This window comes from Haliotis rubra, unplaced genomic scaffold (assembly GCF_003918875.1).
Source record: "Haliotis rubra isolate DU_JTF1 unplaced genomic scaffold, ASM391887v1 Scf591, whole genome shotgun sequence".
In the NCBI taxonomy this organism is placed as follows: Eukaryota; Metazoa; Mollusca; class Gastropoda; order Lepetellida; family Haliotidae; genus Haliotis; species Haliotis rubra.
Genome location: NW_025767292.1, coordinates 167,985 through 182,042, shown reverse-complemented (window position 1 = coordinate 182,042; position 14,058 = coordinate 167,985). Strand labels below are relative to the sequence as shown.

Genomic DNA, 14,058 nt, shown 5'->3' with positions numbered 1-14,058 from the left:
TTTTGTCGTGTTTAACGCCCAACGGAATACCAGCCACATGACGTCGGTCTGTGAAAAATCGAATATGTACCTGTCTATTCAGCGATGTTGTCCAAGGATCCAAGTCGTTGGGGAACTATTACTTGCAATGAACATTGGTATTGGAATTGGTAAACAGATCGAATACATGCAGGTCTGCAGATTGAAAATGGAATACTCTAGTGAGTGGTTGGGTGAGTGAGTGGGTGGGAGGGTGGGTTTTGAGTGAGTGCGTGCATGCGTGAGTGCGTGAGTGAGAGCGTGGGTGAGTGAGTGAGTGTGTCAGTGAGAGCGAGTCTTAACGCGACTTTCAACATTAAATCAGACATCTGTTGCAGCTTAATGTGTGAGAGGGGGTCTAACGTTGATGTGTGCGTGCGTGCGTGAATATTTATGTGTTTGTGGCTTCTTGCATTAGTCGGCACAAATGCTGGTTTTATAGAAATCAACTCTGAAGTGTCGCTTGTAACATGGATATTCCACTCAGACACATAATACCGACTCTGCCAAGCCCTTGTATTCCTTTTAATGTCAACCGCGAGGCAAGGTAACAAGAAGAAGCATATTTTAACACCTATTCATTTGACGGCCCCAGGGCAGACGCTCTTACCAAGACACCCCAGAGACGGTCGATGATGCAGTTCAGTTGTAAAAGAGAAGTCAATGAGAAAAGAATATTAACAATTCATGAGCATGGTTCATAAATGGTCCCTAAGGGAACCCTACCGACAATAATCACATGTTTCTATTGACCCTATGTGAAAGTTGTGCATTTGTAAACACTTGGTGCCATTCCACCGTCTTCCAGTGAGATGAGGAACAAGAATACCAGATTCCTTCAGATTTCATCCATCTGCACACTCCAACTTTTACCATTACCCTGCTTTGTCGTAATCGGATTCGACTCGTACTTTACGACATTCGATTTCAGACCCCGGACGAAGGACGGTTGTCGTTATAAAATCTGACACGTCGAATAACACGGAATTGTGATGAAGTAATTTGATTTCTGATTTTTATGACCTCCAGTAACGACCAAAGTGGTTCCATCAACCTCAGTGGGGACGAAATGACGACAACTTTCGAAGTACTCTCCCCAGATATTAGATTTATTTCCACAATCAGGTTCCATCACTCACTAATGTGGACTAAGATTAAACTGTGGTGACCGGGTTTGTCTTTGGTCGTGTACGCCTCCCAGCGGTTGTAATGGCCAATCTTGTTGTCGATTGTATAAAATTACAAGCTTTATTCAGTCCCTGACATTGTCCATACCGGCATTGCCAACAACGGAAGACCAAGCATTTCAGCGAGTTAAAATGATCAATGAAATATTCCATGCCCTGATAGTTTACCATTCCTGATATTGTGGCTCTGTGCCTGCTTGGAACCGCTTGACCTGGATTTTAATGTTTGTGCATATGAAACGCAAACACATCAGAATAGTCTCTTTTATATGATGAAACATGTTCTACGGACGCAAAAGGCAAATGAGTGGTGAAATATATTTTATAAAAATATTCTTCATAAAACCAGTGATGACACAGTACTGTGATCTACCTTCAGTTGTTGGCGACGTATAGCCTGTTTTTATATTGTATTGACTTCGTAAATACATTATTTTTTTATACACATGCTACTTTTTATACCATCTGTGGTACTCTAGTTATTTTACAGTCCTTCGATGACTAGTTGTTTAACAACTATTATTTATTGTTCATGCACAACCTTTCTCGTCACTATATGGCTGAAATATTGCCGAGGTGACGTTAATTTTAACTCACTCACTCACTCACTCAGTGATGACACCAGGTGTTCACGATAGTGTAAACATGTCCTGTTCTAGTTCTTAGAAACAGAAAGTCTTTCCCGTTACATATGATAAATCTAATTTTTCAAAATGGCTGCATCGTCGGCCATGTATTCCTTCTCTTATACGAGAGGCGTGGTAGCCTAATGGGTAAAGCGTCTGCTCCTTACACCGATTGTCCAGGTTCGAAAAACCACTAGGGCGAAACGCGTTTACTCACTCTTTGCGTAATTCGTAACTTTGAGTCAGTAACGGAAAACCCCCGTAAAACCCCACCCCTCACTCACTTACTCATTCAACATACCAACACGTAGATTTGGCATCTTCAGGAAGGGAAATACCCACTAGGCTACTGAGCCATAGAAGCTTGGGTAATTTTGAAGTTAGTTTTCTAACCAAACTACACATATTTCTTGATTCTATTTGTGCCTGCAAAAATAACGTGCTTCGAAATCCTCAAATTGTTCGCATTTTCCAAAAATGATACACAAATATTAACACTTCACACATTGTGCAGAAAATTAAAACAGTGAGTTTATGGGCGAGTGTAACACTATAGATTCTAGCCATACAAACCACAGGAACAGATTAGGCCCAAGGCGGGATTCGAACCGATTCTTCGGTGCCACGTGTTAATGCCTTAACCACTAGGCTACCAACCCACACAGAAAATAATATGCTTGGCTGACACATGTCATCGTCTCCCAATTGCGTAAATCGATGCTCATGATGTCAATCACTGGATTGTCTGATCTAGACTCGATTATTTACAGACCGCCGTCATAAAGCTGGAATATTGCTGAGGTAAACAACAAGCAAATAACACTTCATTGATCAATCGTTTGGTTCAACGATGGGTTATCGATATCCTAAACTGAAAAATGAATCAAGGAAGTTTCTCCACACCGACGTACAACCAAAGGAAATACATTTTGCAACCCATAATCGGTTGACCATAGTGCAGTCGTTGGTCAACAGTTCTCCAACAGCAATAGAATATATTTAAACAGTAATAATAAAAATAATAATGAAGGCCATTTATACTTGTGCATGCTCAAAGCGCTAGTATTACCCCACATAACCCAAGACAATACACAGTCATAACGCGACTCAAAACTAATACGTAACCATCTACAAGCCTTGACGAACACTGTCCCTAGCCCCAATGGAAACAACCATATGCTATTTTCTGACTGTGACCTCCATCCAAGAGCTTGTTGTAACCAATGTCAGAAGACCGAGTCGCAGTATGGGCAATCCACGGGAGTATCTGGCCCCTTTGTCAACTTCACACAAGGAAAGTTATTAGAAAAACAATCTGAAAATTATGCGTGCTCAATGCTTGGATTTAGAGGATTCTCGACACAATCCTCTGGTGGATATATTGATTGCTTTACGAAGTTAAAGGATTCGGTCGACAGACTGTAGGTGATGTTGATTGCTTCTGTTGCTTATTGAACACTTCATATTTATCAAAATTCTGCATAACTATTTGTGTGTTCTGTACACGCATTGTAGTGAAATGTCTGTAGATTTTCATTAACCATTTGGGATGTTTCACAGTTTTAAAGGAAAAGGAAATGTCGATATTTTGGCTTATTTTAAACCCAACTATACAGTATACAGTCTGATCTTTCGTGACAAGCCTTTGCATGTGTTTATGATATGTGATATGACAGGGTCACCTGGTATGGTATCTCATGATGTCAATCACTGGATTGTCTGGCCCAAACTCGATTATTTACAAACCGCCCTGGTAAAGCTGTAATATTGAGTGGGGCGTGAAACATACAGATAAACAAACACATGCTCAAAATATAGCTGGAATTGTACTTTCGACTCTGTTTTTAGCAGACATTTTTTATGGATGTGGAAAGTGTTTTGACACTTTTATTTTGTATCAAGCTGGTCACTTAATCAATGGGTAGGGCTGTATACCCCATATCATCATAGCTATAATACGCTTCCAGACATGGATCTGTTGATATGAATACGCCAATCTTACTTTCGAATAGACCCGTGAAGATCCGGGGTAGTATAGGTCTTCAGCAACCCATGTGCTTGCCATAAAAGGCGACTTTGCTTGTCGTAAGAGGCGACTAACGGGATCGGCTGGTCAGGCTCGCTGACTTGGTTGACACATGTCATCGGTTCCCAATTGCGCAGATCGATGCTCATGCTGTTGATCACTGGATTGTCTGGTCCAGACTCGATTATTTACAGACCGCCGCCATATAGCTGGAATATTGCTGAGTGCGGCGTACAACTTAACTCACTCACTCACTCACTACTTTCGAATACGGATAACAGTTAGGTGGCCTTACATGAGTCATAAACCAGTTCAAAGTCTGTACTTCATATTCATATTTATATTCATAACCAATTTCAAAGTCTATCTGTGCTCACGCCGTCCGAGGCGTTTCAATTAGCTACTTATCTGTCCTGCTTTTAAACATCATACTACTTATAGATATCATGTTATTAAAACATCAAGCCAAAGTAAAATAATCGTCAATGTACGCCCGATTAAACACAATATTTATGGATTTTTAATATCAAAATACAATTCAATATTTATGGATTTTTTAATATCAAAATACAATACAATATTTATGGATTTTTATATATCAAAGGTCTTTCTAAAGGGTATAAGTCTCGAAGGAGCTTCAGTGTGTGGGTTTCGATCGATGCTGACCTTGATAAGTGAGTAAGTGAGTTTTACGCCGCTTTTAGCAATATTTCAGCAATATCACGGTGGGGACACCAGAAATAGGCTTCACATATTGTACCCAAGTGGGGAATCGAACCCGGGTTTTCGGCGTGACGAGCGAACGCTTTAACCACTAGGCTACCCCATCGCCCCTCCTCGATAAGTAGTCAGCTGATGAGGATGACAATTTGGATGACAAAGAGAAACATATCCCCACTCTCAGTATTGGGTTCATCTTTCTCATGATACATCCTTTCATCGGTATAACATACCACAGATAAAACAATATTTAACAGATATAAATATATTATGTTTACAGATAAAGACTTTATGTCAACAGATAATTCTATAGTATAATAACAGATAAGAACTACATGTATGTATATGGTAACAGATAAAACTGTGTTATATTAATTTAACCGATAAAATTATGTTTTGTTACCAGATAAAACTACGGTATAATAACAGATAAAACTATGTTATGTTACCAGATAAAACTACGGTATAATGACAGATAAAACTACGGTATAATAACAGATAAAACTACGGTATAATAACAGATAAAACTACGGCATAATAACAGATAAAACTATGTTATGTTACCAGATAAAACTACGGTATAATAACAGATAAAACTACGGTATAATAACAGATAAAACTACGGTATAATGACAGATAAAACTATGTTATGTTACCAGATAAAACTACGGTATAATAACAGATAAAACTATGTTATGTAACTGGATAAAACTACGGTATAATAACAGATAAAACTACGGTATAATAACAGATAAAACTACGGTATAATGACAGATAAAACTATGTTATGTTACCAGATAAACTACGGTATAATAACAGATAAAACTACGGTATAATAACAGATAAAACTATGTTATGTTACTAGATAAAACTACGGTATAATAACAGATAAAAAAACTACGGTATAATAACAGATAAAACTACGGTATAATTAGAGCAGATAAAACTATAAGTATAATAACAGATAAAACTACGGTAATGACAGATAAAAATGACAGATAAAACTACGGTATAATAACAGATAAACAGATAAAACTACGGTATAATAACAGATAAAACTACGGTATAATAACAGATAAAACTACGGTATAATGACAGATAAAACTATGTTATGTTACCAGATAAAACTACGGTATAATGACAGATAAAACTACGGTATAATAACAGATAAAACTACGGTATAATAACAGATAAAAATAATAACAGATAAAACTACGGTATAATAACAGATAAAACTACGGTATAAAACTACGGTATAATGACAGATAAAACTATGTTATGTTACCAGATAAAACTACGGTATAATGACAGATAAAACTACGGTATAATGACAGATAAAACTACGGTATAATGACAGATAAAACTACGGTATAATGACAGATAAAACTACGGTATAATAACAGATAAAACTACGGTATAATAACAGATAAAACTACGGTATAATAACAGATAAAACTACGGTATAATAACAGATAAAACTATGTTATGTTACTAGATAAGACTACGGTATAATATCAGATAAAACTGTGTTTATGTTAACACAGAAAGGTTGTTATATTAACAGATAAAACTATGTTAAGTTAACACAGAAAAGTTGTTATATTAACAGATAAAACTATGTTAAGTTAACATATAAATCTGTGTAATACTAAAAAATAACGCTATGTTATATTTACAGAAAGTACATGAGAAATCCCCACTACCTTGGTTTCACTGAAAGCGAACACAATCTATTTGTGTTCAACTTCTTAGAAAAAGTCAACAGGAGATTGAAGTTCTGTGCGCCTTGCAATGATTGTTTTTGACATCACCGCGTTTAAAATAGTTTCCCTCCAATAATTGCTTAATTCTTTCAGGGTTTATCTTTCAGAATCAATTGATTTGGAAGGACAGAAACGACTTGCTTCCTTGAAAAGGGCAACATTGATTGGCGAAAGAAACGTCTTGAGACAAGAAACTGAAACCACGATTGAGCCTAATTCTACAACGTCGATTTAAAAATCCATTAACGTGGGCAATTTAAGACCAACAAAAATCCAAAGTAAAAATATCCCGCGTTAAACCGGATTTGAAAGAACCATTTTTCTGAGATGGGTTAAAGAGAACAAAGGAGATTGGCCCAGTCAAACACTATTATCGTCGATGCTGTCGTTCTACCCCTGAAGACCACGGTAAGTGATGGAACGGTAGTTGAGGAGAAAAAACCTGGACTGATGGGAGGAGGGGGGAAGGGTGGGGGGAATGGAGGCAGCGCGTTCACGTAAGTGTTGCCATTGAAGCTTACGTCATTGAAGCTTGCCATTGAAGCTTACTTCTCGGGACGGAAGCGATGATTATATAAAATCAGCGAGTTAAGTATACGGGCATCTGATTGGCTGTTCGAAGTCCGACTCAAAGTCGCTGTCTGCGATGTCGAAATCGCTGCCGAAGTTGCCGCCGGCCATGTCGTGATCAGGTGGGTCATTAGCGATCAGCTAGTAAAATAACTCAAGCTGTTTGGCTACACTGACACGCCAAGATGATCCCGCCAGTAAAATTAACAAGTCACTTATTTCTTGCGACAATCTGTTGTTTGGATATCGAGTAATAGCTCTCTAAAAATAACAAGGCGTTGTTTTAATGCGACGATGAAAGTTCAAACGCTCGCAAATGCTTGAGAGACGGAGCAATAATTTCACTTCGATTCCCATAAACTGAGGTTACAAGAAAATGGTTTTCTGAGATCGACAGTTTTTTAAAACAAGTTATTTGCTATTCGTACATATTTGTAGGGTTAAGAGGGTGTTATGGGTACTTTACGGTTACACTGTCTTCTTTGTATACAGGAAGTCAGTTGGTGTTCGTAAGCTTATCAGATCGATTGATGTCCAAACCTTTCAAGCCAATTATTACTGTGCGTATTTACATATTCAATCACGTTATTGGGGCGGTGGGGTAGCCTAGTGGTCAAATCGTTCGCTCGTCACGCCGAAAGCCCGGGTTCAATTCCCAGTGGGTACATTGTGTGAAGCCCACTTCTAGTGTCCTCCGCCGTGATATTGCTGGAATATTGCTAAAAGCGGCGTAAAACCATACTCACCCACTAATCACGTAATGTGCGATGGTGCTGTCAACCACCACACAATACATACATTTGTGTTGCTGTGTAGCGGGCAGTAAAATCTTTCATTCTTAGGCAAACTGTGTGAATGGCGGTGTTACCGATAGGCCAGGGCATGATTACCCTTGTCGCGAACACCTGGTGTCATCGCTGATTTCCATGGTCCATACATATGATTTCCAGAGCAATTTTGCCCTAAATACCAAATGGAATCTAAACAAAATTTCGAACGGTATTCTTTTGCACTGACAGTGGATATGCAGTCGTGGTGCTGCTGGAATATTGCTAAAAGCGGCGTAAAACTAAACTCACTCACTATGATTTCCGAAATAATGCTTGTTTATTTTTATATTTTATTTCTGATCTAAAACCCCTAATAATTCAAGCTTTTGAGAAAATATTCAAATAAAGCAGTTTTGTAGAAATAATACGGATATTGCTTCTCGACAAAGAATTATTCCTTTCAACTTTTATCATTAATCTTACTTCTCTTTTTGAATTTATTGATTACATCCTAAACCCATATATTTTATCGAGGGTGGCAACTGCATATCATGTGAGCGTTTAAGAGCAGACTTTAACTTGGAATGCGAGACGGTTGGTAGGAAGTGATAGCTGGTCAGGACAAGGATGACGTGGACACCAAGAAATCTCGTTAAAAACATCAGATTAAGTAATCTCCGAAATGCACAGTTTCAGGTGAGAGGATGGCACGTCAAAAAGTATTACTTTTCTGAAATTAAGTAAAGGCTCGAATGACCTCGAGATTAATGTAACCCGTATTTAACCGCGTTACTTCACCTTGCATTACGGATACTCAAGCTGTGATTATCCATTTTCTACATACACTCGCCAATCTTTAAGATGGTCTCCACTGATCACGACAATATACATTACTTAAATTTCTGAAATTACTGATGAGAAGTATTGTTTTGTTGAATTACCATTTTTGTACCGACTTGAAGATATTGCTTATTGGCACGAATGGTAATTTGTACAATTACCATTGTTTTGGCGAGATTTACTATTGTTTTAGCTAGATATACCATTAATTTAGCTACATTTATCAGATCGAATGTTTAACAAACAAGAACCACTGATTAACTTAATTTCTGTCTCATCGACGTTATTGATTTCTTTACAGTCACAAACCATTGCCTTATCGCCACTTGCCACTGTTGTACTAGGCTAACGACTGTTTGCTAACGCGAACGATTAGCTTAACGTAAAACACCATTAGCAGAAGACAGATCACCTCCACAATTTTGTAGAACGGACGAGAAGCAGCTATACCGATGACCCTTTTCAAGACGATGTCATCGTTGCGAACATCGTCCTCAAATCGTTCTGTATAGAGTGATTAAATGAGTTGAGACAAACGGGAGACAACTCTATGACCGATACAAGGGGAGACAACCCTATGAACGATACAAGGGGAGACAACTCTATAACCGATTTACTCGTGTCTTTTATTCGAAGTCCTACTGCAATACGCCGTCATAGAATGTCTGATTTATTACGGTTCTTAATGAATACAATGCATCATAGTTGCTCTTACTTTCTATGACGAAATATCATGCAGAAATATCTGGCGTGAGTTTATATCCACCATCGTATTATGTACGCCATCTGGAACTCTTCTAACAGATTCTGACTGTTTCACATGTCATCGATGAGAGATGAAGCAGCTGGTGTGATGAGGCAATATGGCAGCAGCACCATGTTGGCTGAGCTTTTCTGTAGTTCCTCGGAACCATTTTCATACCTCGAAACATTTTCATGTGTAAAATGAGGGGCAGGGATTAACCTTGATCTCAGAGCGATGGATTTGAACCCAGATATTCAGCGTGAAGGGCGAACACTTTAACAACTTGGCTACCAACCGCCCGTCTAATCACTTGGAACTGTTAGTGGTTTTAATATGGTTTATAACATCCATCGACCCTGACTGTGACATTAAACCTGTAAAAACAAATTTCGCTTTCAACCTTTGCTTTATGGAGATGCCCGGAAAATCGAGATGCGTGAGCAGCTACAGAGAATTCTGAAAAAGGAATTCATGATTGCATGTATTTATATTCTTCAGCCTGTCAAAGCTTAATTAGATACACTGGAAAAACTATCCAAAATCTCCAAAGTTCGTTTTCATTATCGTGTTTCCACAAAAGCTATACATGTTTGTCCATCAGATACGATCCTTAAAAACATGTATGATATTCAATAATAGTTTTTGTTTTGCTATCGAAACCATTTCCTTTCTGGCGTCTGTGTGCTATTACTGAGCGCTAAATCACGAATCGATTTGAATGATCCCATATTTTGTTGAATTATACTGGAATTGATCCCATCCTCATTCTCGTAAATCTTCGTTTAACCATATAAATTAGTCGGTCTGTTATCATTGCAACATCTAATCAATCGAAATAATTCAAGCTTTTTAGAAAATATTCAAATAAAGCAGTTTTGTAGAAATAATACGGATATTGCTTTTTGGAAAAAAAATATTCCTTTCAACTTTTATCATTAATTTTACTCTTTTTGAATTTATTGATTAAATATTTTAAACCTTGTCAATCCGGATTACGTTAGCACAGCCACCTGTGGTACACAGGATTTGGTTTGTTTGTTTATTGTGTAACGCCACAGTTATCAATATTATAGCTATAAGGTAAATAGTGTAAATATTCAAGTCTGGTCCAAACCAGTGATCAACAGCATGAGCATCGATCCATGTAATTGGGATACGATGACATGTGTCAGCCAAGTCAGCGAGCCTGACCACCCGATCCCGTTAGTCGCCTCTTACGACAAGCATAGTTTACTGAAGACCAATTCTAACCCGGATCTTCAAGGGTGTAGCGCAAAGGAGAGTAGAGGTAATAATATATCTTTATAATAGAGGAAATTGTTTTGGGTACATGGTGTGTATTGGTATATTACAATGCAATCATGGCTATGATGTCTTAAGTTATGGAGGGCGGTTGGGCAGCCTTGTGGTTAAAGCGTTCGCTCGTCACGCCGAAGACTCGGGTTCGATTCCCGAAATGGGTACATTGTGTGAAGCCCATTTCTGGTGTCTCCGCCGCGATATTGTTGGAATATTGCTAAAAGCCGCGTAAAACCATACTCACTCACTTAATTTATGGAAGGGTTAAACCACAAACTAGAGCTAAATTCCAGTTGAATCACGGCGGTCGGTACAAAATTTAGTCAAGACTACTGGTTGATGGTTGATGTGTAACAAATATCGATGGACACCGTGGCGTACAAGCAGCCGGATCAACTTTAGCATCAGGTACAACACGTGACTCAAACCACCCGTTCGTCATCATTCGCCCAATTTCGTAACGTTCGGTTTGTCACGGGTTGACACGAGTACTCACGAATGCGTAACAGCAATAATGCTCCACAGCATGAAATGTGGTATGCAGTGTCACGATGTTTTCGTATCAAAATATTCAAAGTCACATTTTGATACGTGTGGCGGGTACTTGTGTCAGAAATGCACACACAGACCTGTCCACGGACTGGTAAGCAAACAGTGTGCTTTAAGCTAGACCAAGTAATGAGATTTAATCCACGACAGGTCCATTCGACAAAGAGTTGAAACTACTGTCGTATGTTTGTGCTATAGTGTACATGGGAATTAAGATCCTCGTAGCACTGTCGTCGTAAGTCTGCATTAAGGTTTGGGAATTACGATCGCCGTAGCACTGTCGTCGTAAGTCTGCATTAAGGTTTGGGAATTACGATCGCCGTAGCACTGTTGTCGTGAGTCTGCATTCAGGTTTGGGAGTTACGATCGTCGTAGAAGTATGTCGTAAGTCTGCATTAAGATTTGGGAATTACGATCGCCGTAGCACTGTCGTCGTAAGTCTGCATTAAGGTTTGGGAATTACGATCGCCGTAGCACAGTCGTCGTAAGTCTGCATTAAGGTTTGGGAATTACGATCGCCGTAGCACTTTTGTCGTGAGTTTGCATTAAGGTTAGGGATTTACTATGATCGTCGTAGATGTCGTAAGTCTGCATTTATTTGGGAATTACGATCGCCGTAGCACTGTCGTCGTAAGTCTGCATTTGTTTGGGGTTACGATCGCCGAAGACAGTCGTCGTAAGTCTGCATTCGTGTATCTGTCGCTAGCAGTATTCGTGAGGCATTAAGGTTGATTTACTATAATCGTTGCAATTGTCGTAAGTTCATTCGAGGTTTGATGAAACAACTGTCGTATCTGTCTGAGTATTCGTGGGTATTGTATAAGTAGCGTCGAACGATGAAACAACTGTCGCATATGTCTGTTAAAGTATAATAGCTACGAAAATTGCAATTGTAAGTCAATGCTGGAACGCAGCAGCGAAGACCATCGTCACGAGAAGATTACTTTGTAAAATGGGTCATGTGAAGATTTTCGACTGATAGTACCTGGTACCAAAGCTTGTTGAAAACCCCTTACAAAAAAGACGATATATTACAACTAGGCGTTAAAGCGTTTGCTCGTCACGCCGTCAACCCGGGTTCGACTCCCTACATGGGTACAATCTGTGAATCCCATTTCTGGTGTCTCCCGCCGTGATATTGTTGGAATATTGTTAACAGCGGCGTAAAACTAAACTCACTCACTGTACAACCTGGGGAATCGAGACCATACCGTGTGGTGAGCGAACGCTCTAACCACTAAGCTATATGGAACAAGTGTCTTTGTCGACCGCATTTGTGTCTTGTAGAAGGTGTCACAGCTATGACGGTGGTCTGTTATAAGCCCGATTGATTAAACCAGGGGTTGATATTGTGAACACCGTCCCGTTAACACAGCCAAGTATCTGCCGTTATGTGATAGTAATGGTGATGACATAAACCAATATTCAGTTAGATTTTAGTTTTTTATTTAATAAGGACATTCTGTAAAACAAAGTCGACTTAAACTATTTGGTGGTTTGTTTCGCTTATCTGGGGAACCACTAAGTCTTGTCTAACCAGTTTCCATACCATTTGATTCTTCGTCACTTTCTTATGTTGAAACTTGCTGCCGATATATAGTACCCGGAATCTTTAATGCACTCGTGCAGCTTTATCATTAAACCAGATTAATAGTAATTGTTTTTATAGTGATTCCATGACATTAACTATTGATCAAATTTGCAACTGAACGCCCACACATGATATCTTGAAGAGGTTGTAATGAGTTCCCTGAGCAAAAATATAATATTATTTATTTTCCTCCTACACTGTATTCATTATATACTCATGCCAATAATGGTTGTCACCCCCTTCAATTCTTTTAATTGAGAGGGGTGTGGGGTGTGAGGTGTGTGTGGGTTTGGGGTGGGGAGGGGGTGACAACCATTATTGGCATGAGTATACATTAAACCTCTTATGTGAATTCAACCAATTTACATTGTTCCAAAGAATAAGAATATTGAAATTATATAAAACTTGTTAACAATAATCTAAACAAACATTACAAGGTCCATTTCAGCTTAATGTCAATGATCAACCAAACAATGAGGAATTTTATATCAATTAAAAATTAAAGATATAATGATTGAGGATATATGTGTCGAAATGTTTCACGCCAGAATATGTTTTGTTTTGTATATAATCGTGATCTGCAAGCAACTCGTGTTGGGTGTGAAAACTCAAACGTGTTGACGCGACAGACAGCTGTTGCCATCAACTCTGCCATAACATACATCAGAGGAAAGGAAAAACAAAACAAAAATATATATCGTGTTTTTGTTGACAAGTAGTATGGATTTTGTTAATGCACGAAAAAATGCAACATTTGTGAATGCATAGTTTTGCTCAACAGGCAATATAAACATGTGGGTCACTGTCACGTGTCTCGGGGTATTTTAATTGTAAAAAAATATATATATATTGGGCGTATTTTTACTTTTATGTGGTTTGGTTAAAAGCTATTGGAACGATCATCATCATCATCATCATCATCATCATCATCATCATCATCATCAACCCTAGCGCCCCTGCACCGGCAGGCGCGCCGTCATTACGTTAATCCAAACATGAACAATCACTACCATTCCCATCATCAATATCATCATAAAAATCAACATCACCATACAGAAAGACGAGGAGGAGGCACACCCCTTCCTCTAGTGAACACATAATGTCTAATTAAATTGTTAAGTCAAAGATACGAAATAAATGAGTACCTACATAGCTGAGTGAAGCCTGCATGTCCATCCTCAGCGCACTAGAGAGACAGTGAACAGTAGGTTTGTATACAGAGGAAGCTATATACAGTTCTGCAGTGCTGGCGCTCTGTGTAATACCGCCCTAGCGTCCGCGTCCGACACGGACATGCTATGACAACGAATCGAGTGTGAGTCTTGATCGGTGTTATAAGAACTTTGATTCAGCC

General features: G+C 38.8%; 1 protein-coding gene across 3 annotated transcripts in view; it reads right to left on the bottom strand.

The window, feature by feature from the left end:
* LOC124255071 (beta-1,3-galactosyltransferase 5-like) overlaps positions 1-14,058 on the bottom strand; it is an 84,678-nt gene that overhangs the window by 14,636 nt on the left and 55,984 nt on the right. Inside the window, exon 1 of one of the 3 annotated variants that reach the window (XM_046688906.1) lies at positions 13,854-13,912. The exons of the other annotated variants lie outside the window; for them this stretch is intronic. The gene's annotated coding sequence lies outside the window, so the exon portion shown is untranslated. Of the gene's footprint in view, positions 1-13,853; positions 13,913-14,058 lie in introns of those variants that run through there. 3 annotated transcript variants of the gene reach the window in all.